The following is a 13,229-nucleotide window of genomic DNA, read 5'->3' as shown; positions in this document are numbered from 1 at the left end:
ATTCTTTTACACACACACACACATATATATATATATATATATATATATATATATATATATATATATATACACACACACAGATATATTAATCCCTTCATATATTTTTTTGTATATATTTTTCTTTGTATTTAATATTTTTCTATATTTTCTTATTTTAGAACAGTTGTATAAAGCATTTCACTGCAAGTCGTACTGTGTATGGTTATGCAGGTGACAAATAAAATTTGAATTTGAATTTGATTTTGAATATAAAGTTGACACTGCCAAAAATGAAGCAAATGGAGTGCAAGCAGAATACTGAGATAGATTTCAGTTTCATGTAAAGTGTTGCTAGTTTATTATTGGTAACACCATTTAGTCATTCACAAGATGTTGGTAACAATTTAAGGTAAGAATATGTGAGAACTAAATAAATAAAACATAACGTTGCTGAATAACTTAATCAACGATTTACAGTACTGTACAAAAGTTAGAGACCACTATTTTGTTTTCATTCAAATGACCATTCAATACTTATTGTTCAATATTTGGTGGCAAACAATAATGATGTGACATGTACAGTACATTAATTGTATTTTCTGTCAAGAACCATGCAGTACTTATTTTAATTCAATTCAATTTTATTTATATAGCGCTTTTAACAATGAGCATTGTCACAAAGAGCTTTATAGAAATCCAGATATGGATTTAGATTTAGATCCCTAATGAGCAAGCCAGAGGCATTCATGGCAAGGAAAAACTCCCTGAGATGACATGAGGAAGAAACCTTGAGAGGAACCAGGCTCAAAAGGGAACCTTTTCTGGGTGACAGTGACAGTTTCTGGATAGTGAGATTACGAATCATTACTCATCCACAAATGCATACCATAGAGTCAAACAGTACTTTTAGCTTTAAATCTAAAGTATCCAAATGAAGTTATCCACGGAATAATGAATGGTACTTGAGTGTAAACTATTTTCAGTAAGTGCAGTCTTTAGGCAATCCACAGCAGCAGTGAGTGATCCTCAGGTGAAGGAGGCTCCAAGCAAAAGTAGAGCATCAGGATGGATCTGGCATGTCCGGTAGGCAGATAGAGTCAGGATTACTGGTATCTCATCAGGCAGTTATTTATGCAGGTCAATATTAAAGTGGTTGCTGGGGTATTTCAGGTGGTTGCGAGAATACACTCACGACTGTGTTGCTCAGCCCCGACTTCGTTAAGTTTGCTGATGACACCACAGTCATAGGCCTTATCACCAGAAATGATGAAACTGTCTACAGGGAGGAAGTAGCCCTCCTTACTGCATGGCGTGCTGACAATAATTCTCCCTTAATGTCTGCAAAACAAAGGAAATCATTATTGATTTCCGAAGAGGGAGAGGAGAGCATGCCCTATGCATACAGGGCACCGCAGTGGAAAGAGTGAGCAGTTTCAAATCCCTGAGTACACATTACAGAACAACTCACTTGGTCAGTCTACACCCCACATCGCATAAGTAAAGCCCAACACCACCTCCATTTTCTAAGGAGACTGACAAACGTTGACTGTCTCCTCAGAAGATGCACAGTGAAGAGCATACTGGTGCATCACGGTATGGCATGGCAGTCACTGACCGCAACTCCTTGCAGCGACTAGTAAAAACTGCTCAGTTCATAACCGGAGCCACTCTGCCTCCAGTGCAAGACACATACAGCAAAAGTTGTCCACACCCACCCCAGCCACAGCCTGTTTGACCTGGAAAGTGATTCTGCAGCATATGAACCAGGTCCATGAGACTAAGAAGTAGCTTCTTCCCACAGACAGTCAAGCTACTCAAACCACACACACTGAACAATCCCCCACCTACTCTTCCCCCTTGGCAAAGCCACCTCCACACCATAAATACCTATCCTCCAACTTGAACTGGCTCAATGAAACAGAAATATTGCACTGCCATCTGCACTGTTATATAACTATGTTCTTTGTTTACATTTGGCACAGCTACTTTAATCTCTTCTAATACATCTATACTGCACTTTACATACCTGAACACTGTGAATGACAATTAGATTCCAGTAACCCTGGACTAGACCTGCATACTGACCTTAAACTGTTTCTTGTACTGCGTTAACTGTTAAAAACTGTTTAAACGGTCTCTTTTACTGTGTTACTTTATGTAAGATGTGTTATATGTTTACATCTGAAGATAGCTAACTTTTATTTCTTTATACTATATACCCCTGGTATACAGTCTCCTCCAAAAGTATTGGAAGGGCAAGGCCAATTCTTTTGTTTTTGTTATACACTGAAGACATTTCAAGATCAAACAATGAATATGATAGGATATATCAGAATTTCAGCTTTCATTTCCTGATATTTACATCTAGATACACTATATTACCAAAAGTATTCGGTCACTTGCCTTGACTCACATATGAACTTAAGTGCCATCCCATTCCTAACCCATAGGGTTCAATATGATGTCGGTCCACCTTTTGCAGCTATTACAGCTTCAACTCTTCTGGGAAGGCTGTCCACAAGGTTGAGGAGTGTGTTTATAGGAATTTTTGACCATTCTTCCAAAAGCGCATTGGTGAGGTCACACACTGATGTTGGTCGAGAAGGCCTGGCTCTCAGTCTCCGCTCTAATTCATCCCAAAGGTGTTCTATCGGGTTCAGGTCAGGACTCTGTGCAGGCCAGTCAAGTTCATCCACACCAGACTCTGTCATCCATGTCTTTATGGACCTTGCTTTGTGCACTGGTGCACAGTCATGTTGGAAGAGGAAGGGGCCCGCTCCAAACTGTTCCCACAAGGTTGGGAGCATGGAATTGTCCAAAATGTTTTGGTATCCTGAAGCATTCAAAGTTCCTTTCACTGGAACTAAGGGGCCAAGCCCAACTCCTGAAAAACAACCCCACACCATAATTCCTCCTCCACCAAATTTCACACTCGGCACAATGCAGTCCGAAATGTACCGTTCTCCTGGCAACCTCCAAACCCAGACTCGTCCATCAGATTGCCAGATGGAAAAGCGTGATTCATCACTCCAGAGAACGCGTCTCCACTGCTCTAGAGTCCAGTGGCGGAGTGCTTTACACCACTGCATCCGACGCTTTGCATTGCACTTGGTGATGTGTGGCTTGGATGCAGCTGCTCGGCCATGGAAACCCATTCCATGAAGCTCTCTGCGTACTGTACTTGGGCTAATCTGAAGGTCACATGAAGTTTGGAGCTCTGTAGCAATTGACTGTGAAGAAAGTCGACGACCTCTTTGCACTATGCGCTTCAGCATCCGCTGACCCCTCTCCGTCAGTTTACGTGGCCTACCACTTCGTGGCTGAGTTGCTGTTGTTCCCAAACTCTTCCATTTTGTTATGATAAAGCTGACAGTTGACTGTGGAATATTTAGGAGCGAGGAAATTTCACGACTGGATTTGTTGCACAGGTGGCATCCTATGACAGTTCCACGCTGGAATTCACTGAGCTCCTGAGAGTGGCCCATTCTTTCACAAATGTTTGTAAAAACAGTCTGCATGCCTAAGTGCTTGATTTTATACACCTGTGGCCAGGCCAGGTGATTAGGACACCTGATTCTAATCATTTGGATGGGTGACCGAATACTTTTGGTAATATAGTGTATGTTAAACAATTTAGAACATGGCAGCTTTGGTGGTAGACCACCTAATTTTTAGGTGAGCAAAAGTATAAGGACAGATAGTCTTAAAGTAAATAACACTTAATATTTGGTTGCATATACCTTGCTTGCAATAACTGTATCAAGCCAGTGACCCACTAACACCACCAAACTGTTGCATTCTTCTTTTGTGATGCTTTTCCAGGCTTGTACCGCAGCTTCTTCCAGTTGTCTTTTTTGGGGGGTTTCTCCCTTCAGTCTCCACTTCACAGGAGGTGAAAGATTGGGTTAAGGTCTGGTGATTGATCTGGACAGTCTAAAACCTTCCACTTTTTTTCCCCCTGTTGAAGTAATTGTCTTGCTGCAAGTCAAGAAATCATTGTCTTCCTGCATGATGAAGTTCCTCCCAATTAGATTTTACGCATTTCTTTGTAAATTGGCAGACAGAATGCTTCTGTAGACTTCTCAATTCATTCATACATCAACAAGAAAGATTAGTGAGCACAGAAGCAGCCATGCAAGCCCAAGCCATGACAATACCTCCACCATGTTTAACCAGCTTGTATGTTTTGGATCATGAGCAGATCCTTTCTTTCTCCACACTTTGGCCACTCCATCACTTTGGTACATGTTAATCTTGGTTCCAGAACCTTTGTGGCTTATCTCTGTATTCTCCCATTCTTACTGCTAATGAGAGATTTGCATCTTGTGTCTTCTACTAACGGTGGATTGTGATACCTTCACCCCGGCCCTGTGGAGTTTGTTGTTGATGTCAGTGACTGTTGTTTTGGGTTTTTCTTCACAGCTCTAACAATGTTTCTGTCATCAACTGCTGTTGTTTTCCAAGTTGTTGTATTGGCTATGCTCAATGCTTGTGCAATGGCTCTGATAGATTTTCCCTCTTTCTCAGCTTCAAAATGGCTTACTTTTCTCCTATAGACAGCTCTCTGGTCTTCATATTGGTTTATCCTTTTATCAACAAATGCAGTCTTCACAGATGAAACCCAGGGCTCAAACCAAGAGTAGACATTCAGAGCTATTAATTGTTTAAACAATCAATCTAACAGGGTACACGGCAACAAAAAAACACCTGTCAGTCACATGTTCCAATATTTCCGATCACTTGAAACATGGGTGGGTTCAAACAAAAGGTGCCATGTTCCGTGCTGTATAATATCAGGAAATAGAAGCTGAAATTATATCATCTCTAATCTATCATCTCATATTCATCTTTTGATCTCAAACCCAAATTTCTTCAGTATAGAAAAAAACAAAAGAATTGGCCTTGCCATTCCAATACTTTTAGAGGGGACTGTATAACACCCTCCCAGGTAATTTCCTGAAGAACATGTAGAGCGGCTATCTAAGATCTTTATAGATTTTGATTACATATTACTCACTGGAGAATAATATTTTAATATTATCCTGCTACCAGTGATTTTGAGGCTATATGTTCATACATTCCTACAGTGCCATACAGTCATATGAGGTAGTTATATCACATGGTTTAGATATCAAAATGGCAAACATCTTAGATTTTGGAATTTCTGATGACTACTGTGTCCTATTCGGGATGTCCATGTACACCAGCATTAAGATAGATAAGACAATTATTACCCAATGCTATTTTACTGATGATTCTGTTGCAACTTTCTCTGATCTCATATCCTCTTGTCCACCTCTTACAGACTCCTCTTGTGATAGCCTAATTGAAAATTTTGTGTTGAGATGAATCAATGAATGCATCAATGCCATTGACCATTAAAAACCAAGACTCTGTCTAGAAATTCTAAAGCCCCATAGAGAAACTTTGGCACCATTTTGAAACATAAAAAAAAAGACTCTAGGAAAGCAGAAAGAAAATGGAGGCATACCAAGCTTACTGTCCAGTATGATATTTATAAAACTCATCTGAAATAGTTTTTAATAATCAAATTAAGCTTGCTAGGAAAGACTACTTCTCAAACCTAATTGACAGACACAAAGATAATCCTAAATTCATTTTTCTCGACAATTAAAAGGCTGATTAATCAAGCACCCCTTGCATCATCAAAATTTTTCTATAATGAGAAATGTAATGAGTTTGCAGAATTTATTGCAATAAAATAATTTCCTTTAGGAACAACAGAGAAAATGACCAGCCCCTCACAATAACCTTCCCAACTCACAATGGGGTGGATAGCACTATGTCCGCATTCCCAACAATTAACCATGAAACAGTTTCAAAAGTCATCACACTACTTAAATCTGCGAGCTGCCCTCTTGGCCCTTTACCCACTAATTTTTTCAAAAAGACTTTTGGCTTATTCACAAATGACATTCTGAATATTGTTAATCAGTCAACAAGGTATCTATCCAAAAAAATCTCAAAAGAGCTGTTGTTGGACCTCTTCTGAAAAAAAGGAGTTTAAGGGAGTTTAAGCTGTAGGGAGTTTAGGCAGGTTTGTGGTAGTATAGCTTGAAAGGCACTCAGCAGCTGAGTGGGACTCAGCAGCTGGGTACTACAACTGGAAGATGTCAATGCTGCAATATTATGGGACAGAACCTCAAGGAGAAGCCACAGAGACATAATTATATGCATATATACTTATGTCATATGCCATTTGAGAATTATTAATTATTTATTTATAGAATTTAAATAATATGTAATTTACATATATAAGCAACCAACCTACGGCAACTTTATGCGCTGGTATTGGGGGTCTGAAAGCTTTGTAGGATTTAAATTACCCCAATAAGAGGCCTTATAGTTTTATTAATATTAATAAAACAATTCAAGAAAGTTATAGTACTAATGTATAAATTTATGAAATACTTTAACGTGCATAATGTGATCAGTGAAAGGCCACTGCATCTTGTAGCCTCGCAAAACCAGCACAGAGGTCATCTGGAATTTCAGTCAGGTTCTTTCTGGCAGATGCCCAGATTACCAATATTCAGGTCCATATATACACTGACTGACCACTTTATTAGGAACATTATACACCGATCAGCCATAACATTATGACCACCTGCCTAATATTGTGTTGGTCCCCCTTTTGCTGCAAAAACAGCCCTGACCCTTCGAGGCATGGACTCCACTAGATCCCTGAAGGTGTGCTGTGGTATCTGGCACAAAGACGTTAACAGCAGATCCTTTAAGTCCTGTAAGTTGTGAGGTGCGGCCTCCATGGATCAGACTTGATGGCCAGCACACCCCACAGTGTCGATTGGATTGATATCTGGGGAATTTGGAGGCCAAGTCAACACCAATTTTTACAAATTTTAGTGTGGCAGGGCGCATTGTCCTGCCGAAAGAGGCCACTGCCATTAGGGAATACTGTTGCCATGAAGGGGTGTACCCGGTCTGCACCAATGTTTAGGTAGGTGGTATGTGTCAAAATAGCATCCACATGAATGCCAGGACCCAAAGTTTCCCAGCAGAACATCGCCCAGAGCATCACACTGCCTCCGACAGCTTGCGTTCTTCCCATAGTGCATGCTGGTGCCATCTCTTCCCCAGGTAAACGATGCACACACACCCAGCCTTCCACATGATGTAAAAGAAATGTGATTTATCGGACCAGGCCACCTTCTTCCATTGCTCCGTGGTCCAGTTCTGATGCTCACCTGTCCATTGTAGGCACTTTTGGCAGTGGACAGAGGTCAGCATGGGCACTCTGACAGGTCTGTGGCTACACAGCCCCATATGCAGCAAGCTGTGTGTTCTGACACCTTTCTATCATAGCCAGCTTTAACTTTTCAGCAATTTGTGCTCTTCTGTGGGATTGGACCAGACGGACTAGCCTTCACTTCCCATGCGCATCAGTGAGCCTTGGGTGCCCATGACCCTGTCGCTAGTTCACCGGTTGTCCTTCCTTGGACCACTTTTGGTAGGTACTGTAGGGAATTTATCTCATTAGATGTTGACTTAGTTTGGTTTTGTAATTATTATGACATAAGGATCATTAATGTAAACAGTAATATTGATTATCTTGGGGAATTTTATCAGAATAAGTTTGGCGAGGCGTCTTATTAACTCTGTCAAGTCATTACTATCGCGGCCTTCGACAGTAATAACTTCCCGTGAGGACAACCTTTATAGAGCACGGTACTACTGATCGGGCACCTTAGGAACGCAGATGGTGAGCAGAGAATCACAGTACATCACCTTGAACATAGACGAGACTTTATTATACTAAGCTACTACAGACACAGGCTAAACTACTACACACATATCCTAAACTACTACACACATATACTAGACCACTACACACATATCCTAAACTACTACACACAACCAACACACACATAGACATACACATTCATACATGTGGGAATATGACATGAGAAGAACCAGTGATAATAACCAGAGAGTTGAGTTCTGAAAAATAAGCTTGACAATTTTACTAGACCCTGACCTGAGTGAGCCATCATTCTATATCAGCATTAATCGATGAGAAAGAGTTTAGATTTACTGCACCAGCTTAATGAAGTTGGGAGGTATCAATACTTGCTTTGCCTAGGTGGTCAGTGGAAGGAGTTGGTGTTGGTCAGCAGGTTCTAGTCAGACTGGAATTGGAGGATGTTAGAGAAGTTGTTGATCGTCACCGAAGTTCGGTGATGCAAGTCTTGGGGCCTTCTGAGGCAGGTTCTCTTCCTTTTCCAGCTCTGTTCGGGTTCCATTTCAGCTCGGGTTCCAGCCCTGTTCCAGTTTCAGCTCCAGCTCCAGCTCCCGCTCCGGCTCTGTTCTTTGTTTTTTGTTGTTATGTACCTGTGTGTGTTTTACTTGCTTGGGCATGCGGTTTTTATGCTAGTTTAGATGAGCCGGCCTCTTAAGGTCTTCAACCAACCGCAGGGCGGTTTGGAGATGATTGGAGAGTGGCTTGGCTGGCCCTCCAGCTAATTTGCAAGTGACCCCTCCTGGGTTGCCTCCTTCTCAATGTCCATTGTAATGTGGTCTTATTTACTTTTAATACTTATAATAAATGTATGATATGAGGTACTGAGAACTGCAAATCATCAACAGCTTCAGCACATGAAGACGAGCATGCAGATACCAAACATGACATATATACGGGTGACCATTAGCTACTGGGTATAATGGCGTGTTTACAGAATGACACAGGTTTAATATTATATAATTTCATTGATAGTGGGGTTGCAATATAATACTGGTTTGAATACATGATTTCGGAGGTAGCACCGGACTTCCCACCATGTGAGAATTCGCCGTAGCTGAATTGTAAGTTAACCTGAGACTCTTGCCCTTTTGTTTGATACAGCATATGTGAAGGCAGGTTCCCCATACAGACTTAATACAAAACCCAGCGGCTACATTGAAATAAGATAAGGCAGATACAAAGAAAGAAAAGAACATTCTTAAAAGTGGAGGAGTCTTAGGCATGGAGTCCTTTTGCTGACTCAGTTGAGTACAAGAGGTCATTCCAACTTCAGCAGGATGTAGTGTGGTGTGGAGTGTGATATATCTCAGCCAGTTCCCTAATCCAAACAAAAGGTCTCTGTTAAGGATGGTCAATTCGAGGTCAGCTCCACCGAGGGGTAATTTACACCCTTTTTTTGGGGTTTTCTGCATTCCGATGACCGTTAGCATCCCTTAATGTTCAACAACCTGTCGTTTAGCCTAGACAGGCTGGAGCCATCTAAGGTCTGTTGGGGCTAAAGGAACATCTTTGTCCTGTGTGTGGTTGGAGAGACAGTCAGTTTCTTCAGTTTGATAGTCTCGATAAATGCTTGCCCATTTTTCCCTGTTTCCAACACATTCACTTCGAGAACCGACTGGTCACTTGCTGCCTAATATATCTCAACCCTTGACAGGTGCTATTGTAATGAGATAATCAATATTATTCACTTCACCTGTCAGTGGTCATAATGTTATGGCTGATCGGTGTATTATTACTGGCTATGGCCTTCCTTTGCTCTCAAAACAGCTTCAATTCTTCATGGCATGGATTTCACAAAATGTTGGAAACATCCCCTTGAGACTCTGGTCCGAATGAACATGATTGCATCACACAACTCATGCAGATTTTTCAGGAGCACTTTCCTGCTGCAAATCTCCCATTCTACCTCATCCCAAAGGCCACTAAAGAACACTGAACTCATTGTCATGTTCATGAAACCAGTTTGAGACGACTTTGGCTTTGTGACATGGTGCATTATCAACCAACATGCTCACTCCAAAGGAATCCAGTATAACTCACACATCAGTATAACTGTGTGCATATCTGTGTTTGTGAAAGAGGGAGTGGGAGAGAGAGGAAGAGAAAGAGACAAATTTGTACATAAATTTAATACTTAAAGTTGTGCTGCTGAGATCTTTTCCCATATATCTCTCTGCGTATTTGAATGTGACGTGTGACCTAAATGTCACATGCTTTGGGGGAGGAATTAATCTGAGAACATCCTCAAACAAGTACCACAGCACACCGTCTTGCCTGGGCCAGACAAAATGATTCTGGCTAATGCTGTGCATGCACTTCACTCTCACATACATCTCCATGACTTCAAGGATAGTCCCATTATATGCTGTATATCTACATCATACTTGACAAAACACCACTGACCAAAGATGATGTTGTCCTCCCAACCTTCTAACCTTGAAGAGTGTTTGTGGAGCAGGCTCTACATAAGCTCAGGACTTTTGGTGGAGTAACAATAGCCTCAGCCTGCTTCTTCCTCACTGTGCTCTGCTGCGTGACTTTCCTCCAATAAGAATGTCTCCTACACCCCTCTCCCTCTCTCTCTGTCAAATCAGCTATTGTCTTGACTTTCCCTTGCTCTCTTAACTCTCTTCATTTCTGATGACCCTTTAACAGGATTCACAGGATCAGAATCTTGCCAAGCCCGGTAACGGTGCTGCTTTTCTGTGGCAGATAATCTTGGCATTTCCCCTGGAACACACAACAATTCTTAACTTTAAATTTGATATTGGTATCACTTAATTACAGTGGGTGCTAGAGTTGCCAAATAGAATATTAAGAAATCATGTGACAAGAAAGTTATATCGCATTTAATGGCCTTCATACAATTTCAAAAAATGTTCTAAATGACCACTCAGCTAGTGTTGAGTAACTCCTTTAAATTTTATCTTACAAATAGTGTACTTTTAATATTGAATATTTGTAAGCAACTCTTGATATCTGTAGGAACATGTGCATACAATGTCATCTATTTGACCTGTTGTCCACTATGTTACCTTTACTGGGTGACAGTTGACAGGTAACTTAGTTGACATTTTTAGCATTTTGGGCCTATAATCAACCAAGAAACTACTGAGCACATGGTATTTTTAGAAATACATTTTCATAAATATAAGTAAGTTTTAATATGTAAGTTTTAGTCATATTCAAATTTTCTCATAAAAATCTAAAGCAATAATACTCATGTAACACTGTTGAGAGTCAGTTAATCCACTCTTGATACAGGTTTGCCATTTTAACAAATATTTAGGAAAAGAGAGAGGACAAAACTTCTAGTCCTTCATCCATGTGGTTCTTGAGGAAATGACACTATGCAAATTCTGTGGTTTTGGTAAAAAACCATAATTCTGTGATTTTGGGAAAAAAAACATTTTGAAGGGGTTTTTTGTAATGGGTAATTTAGCTGACAATGGCTTTTCAGACACATATCACAATATCACATAGTATATCACAATAAAGACTTCTTATTTTTGTAGTACACACCCAAACGTCTTGATTATCTAATCTATCTAAAGGCAAAATTTTGAAATGAAATCATATTTGAGGTAATGTTCATGCTTAACTGCAGAGTAGAATGAGCAACTTTACAAAATTGAATAGCTATATAACACGGTTTTAAAACATGGCTTTCCCCACATGTAGTGGTGTGATTTGGAAAAAATATAATTTTGCACTAGGGTCAGTCCATCTCAAGTGGTCCTATAATTGTAAAGTTGGTTGCTTGACCATTTTTAATTTTTCTAATTTAATACATTTTTTTGAGTGATTACCTGTTATGTATTGGCATTGCAAAACCACCATTTTTTTTTTTTTTTTTTAATTTCACTTTGTTTAACCATGAAGGCCATCTTTGTGTCAATTGAGAAACCTCAATATCTCTGGAATGTGATCTCTAGAGGACAATCCAAGGTGCATGGACATATATAAATATTTTGCACATTCTTGTTCCTTAGACTTAGAACTTAAGTCCTAATGTAATGCTTAAGATTGCTCACAGTTCCACTATTCCACTGTCAATTTATAATGTTTAGGGTTTGAGTCTCAGTCTTAATTTTTTTAGGGGGTACCTCGGTAAGTATAGTGTGCATGCAGAACATTTCAGGTTTGAGAGTTCTCTCTTTTTTTTTTCTTTTATGGGGGTGAGAAAGTGCAATTTAAAAAAAAAAAAATAAAAATTCCCCTCAATTTCAGGTTGAATATCTCTGGTGGGGGACCAGATACAAACCTGAAATATTTACAGAAATAAGCCCTCTATAGTAGCATTCTGCTGTAAAAGTTTGAGATTCCACTGGTTGCAGAGCTAAGGCTAGTAGAAATCTGCAAATATCGACCTTGTCAATATATCAGTCGACCACTAATTCTATCTTCCGTACCTCTTATCCTAAACAGGGTCACGGGGGAGCCTGGAGCCCTGTCCCAGGGAACAGAGCACACCATGGACAGAGTGTCAACCCACTGCAGGGCAAAGTCACACACACACATTCACAATATGGACAATGTGGAAATGCCAATCAGCCTACAATACATGTCTTTGGACTGAGGGAGGAAACCAGACTACCTGGAAGAAACCCCCAAAGCACGGGGAGAACATGCAAACTCTGCACACACAGGGCATGAACGGGATTAAAACCCCCAGCCCTGGCAGTGCTAGGCAACAGTACTAACCACTAAGCTACATGTGCCCTAGGCCAGGGTAAAGTAGAATACTGAAGATAAATGAAAGATTGAATGATTAAAGTATTGGCACACTTGGTTGATTGGGAGCTTCGACAGCCATTAAATGAAAGTTCTGTAACTTACACTCTACGAGAGAAAAGCAGCAGTGCCACATGCATTTTAACATCAAATGTGATGCCTGGTTTTATTTCAAAATCATTTATTGGAATTTCATTTAGTACTTTACTACTTGTGCCCATCAAGTCACCACCTGATAACCTCCAGAGGAAATCATACTTTCACAAGCAGATTTATGCAATGAGAAAGCAACACTCTCGGCCAGGATACTGATAGTCCTGGGCTCACATTTGTTGCCACGCCTGCCATGGCAAGCCAGGCTGTTTGGTGAAGAAGCACTATAACTTTGACTTAAGTATGAAAAATTAGTACCCGTCTCACATGACTTTTTTTATTCATTTGTATTTTGGGATTTGAATTTATTAGAGTTATGTGAGACGCTTCATCAACATGAAAAAGTAACATTTTAAACAGTCTCCAATAAACACATCTTTAACTGTATTAATTTTGTCCTGTAAGTAGAGCGATGTCCTCAGGCTGAGTTAATTTACAAAATATGCTTTTCTTTCAGATGTCAAGAATTATTTATTGGTTCATATTTACAAAAGTGCATTGATAGTGAGGGCTTCAAATATTTTTCTCTCTTTACAGAGACCAAAGCAAAGACGCTGTTCATAATGGCAATGGTACAATAATC

This window comes from Pangasianodon hypophthalmus, chromosome 2 (genome assembly GCF_027358585.1).
Source record: "Pangasianodon hypophthalmus isolate fPanHyp1 chromosome 2, fPanHyp1.pri, whole genome shotgun sequence".
In the NCBI taxonomy this organism is placed as follows: Eukaryota; Metazoa; Chordata; class Actinopteri; order Siluriformes; family Pangasiidae; genus Pangasianodon; species Pangasianodon hypophthalmus.
Note: the sequence above shows the minus strand (reverse complement) of the source record.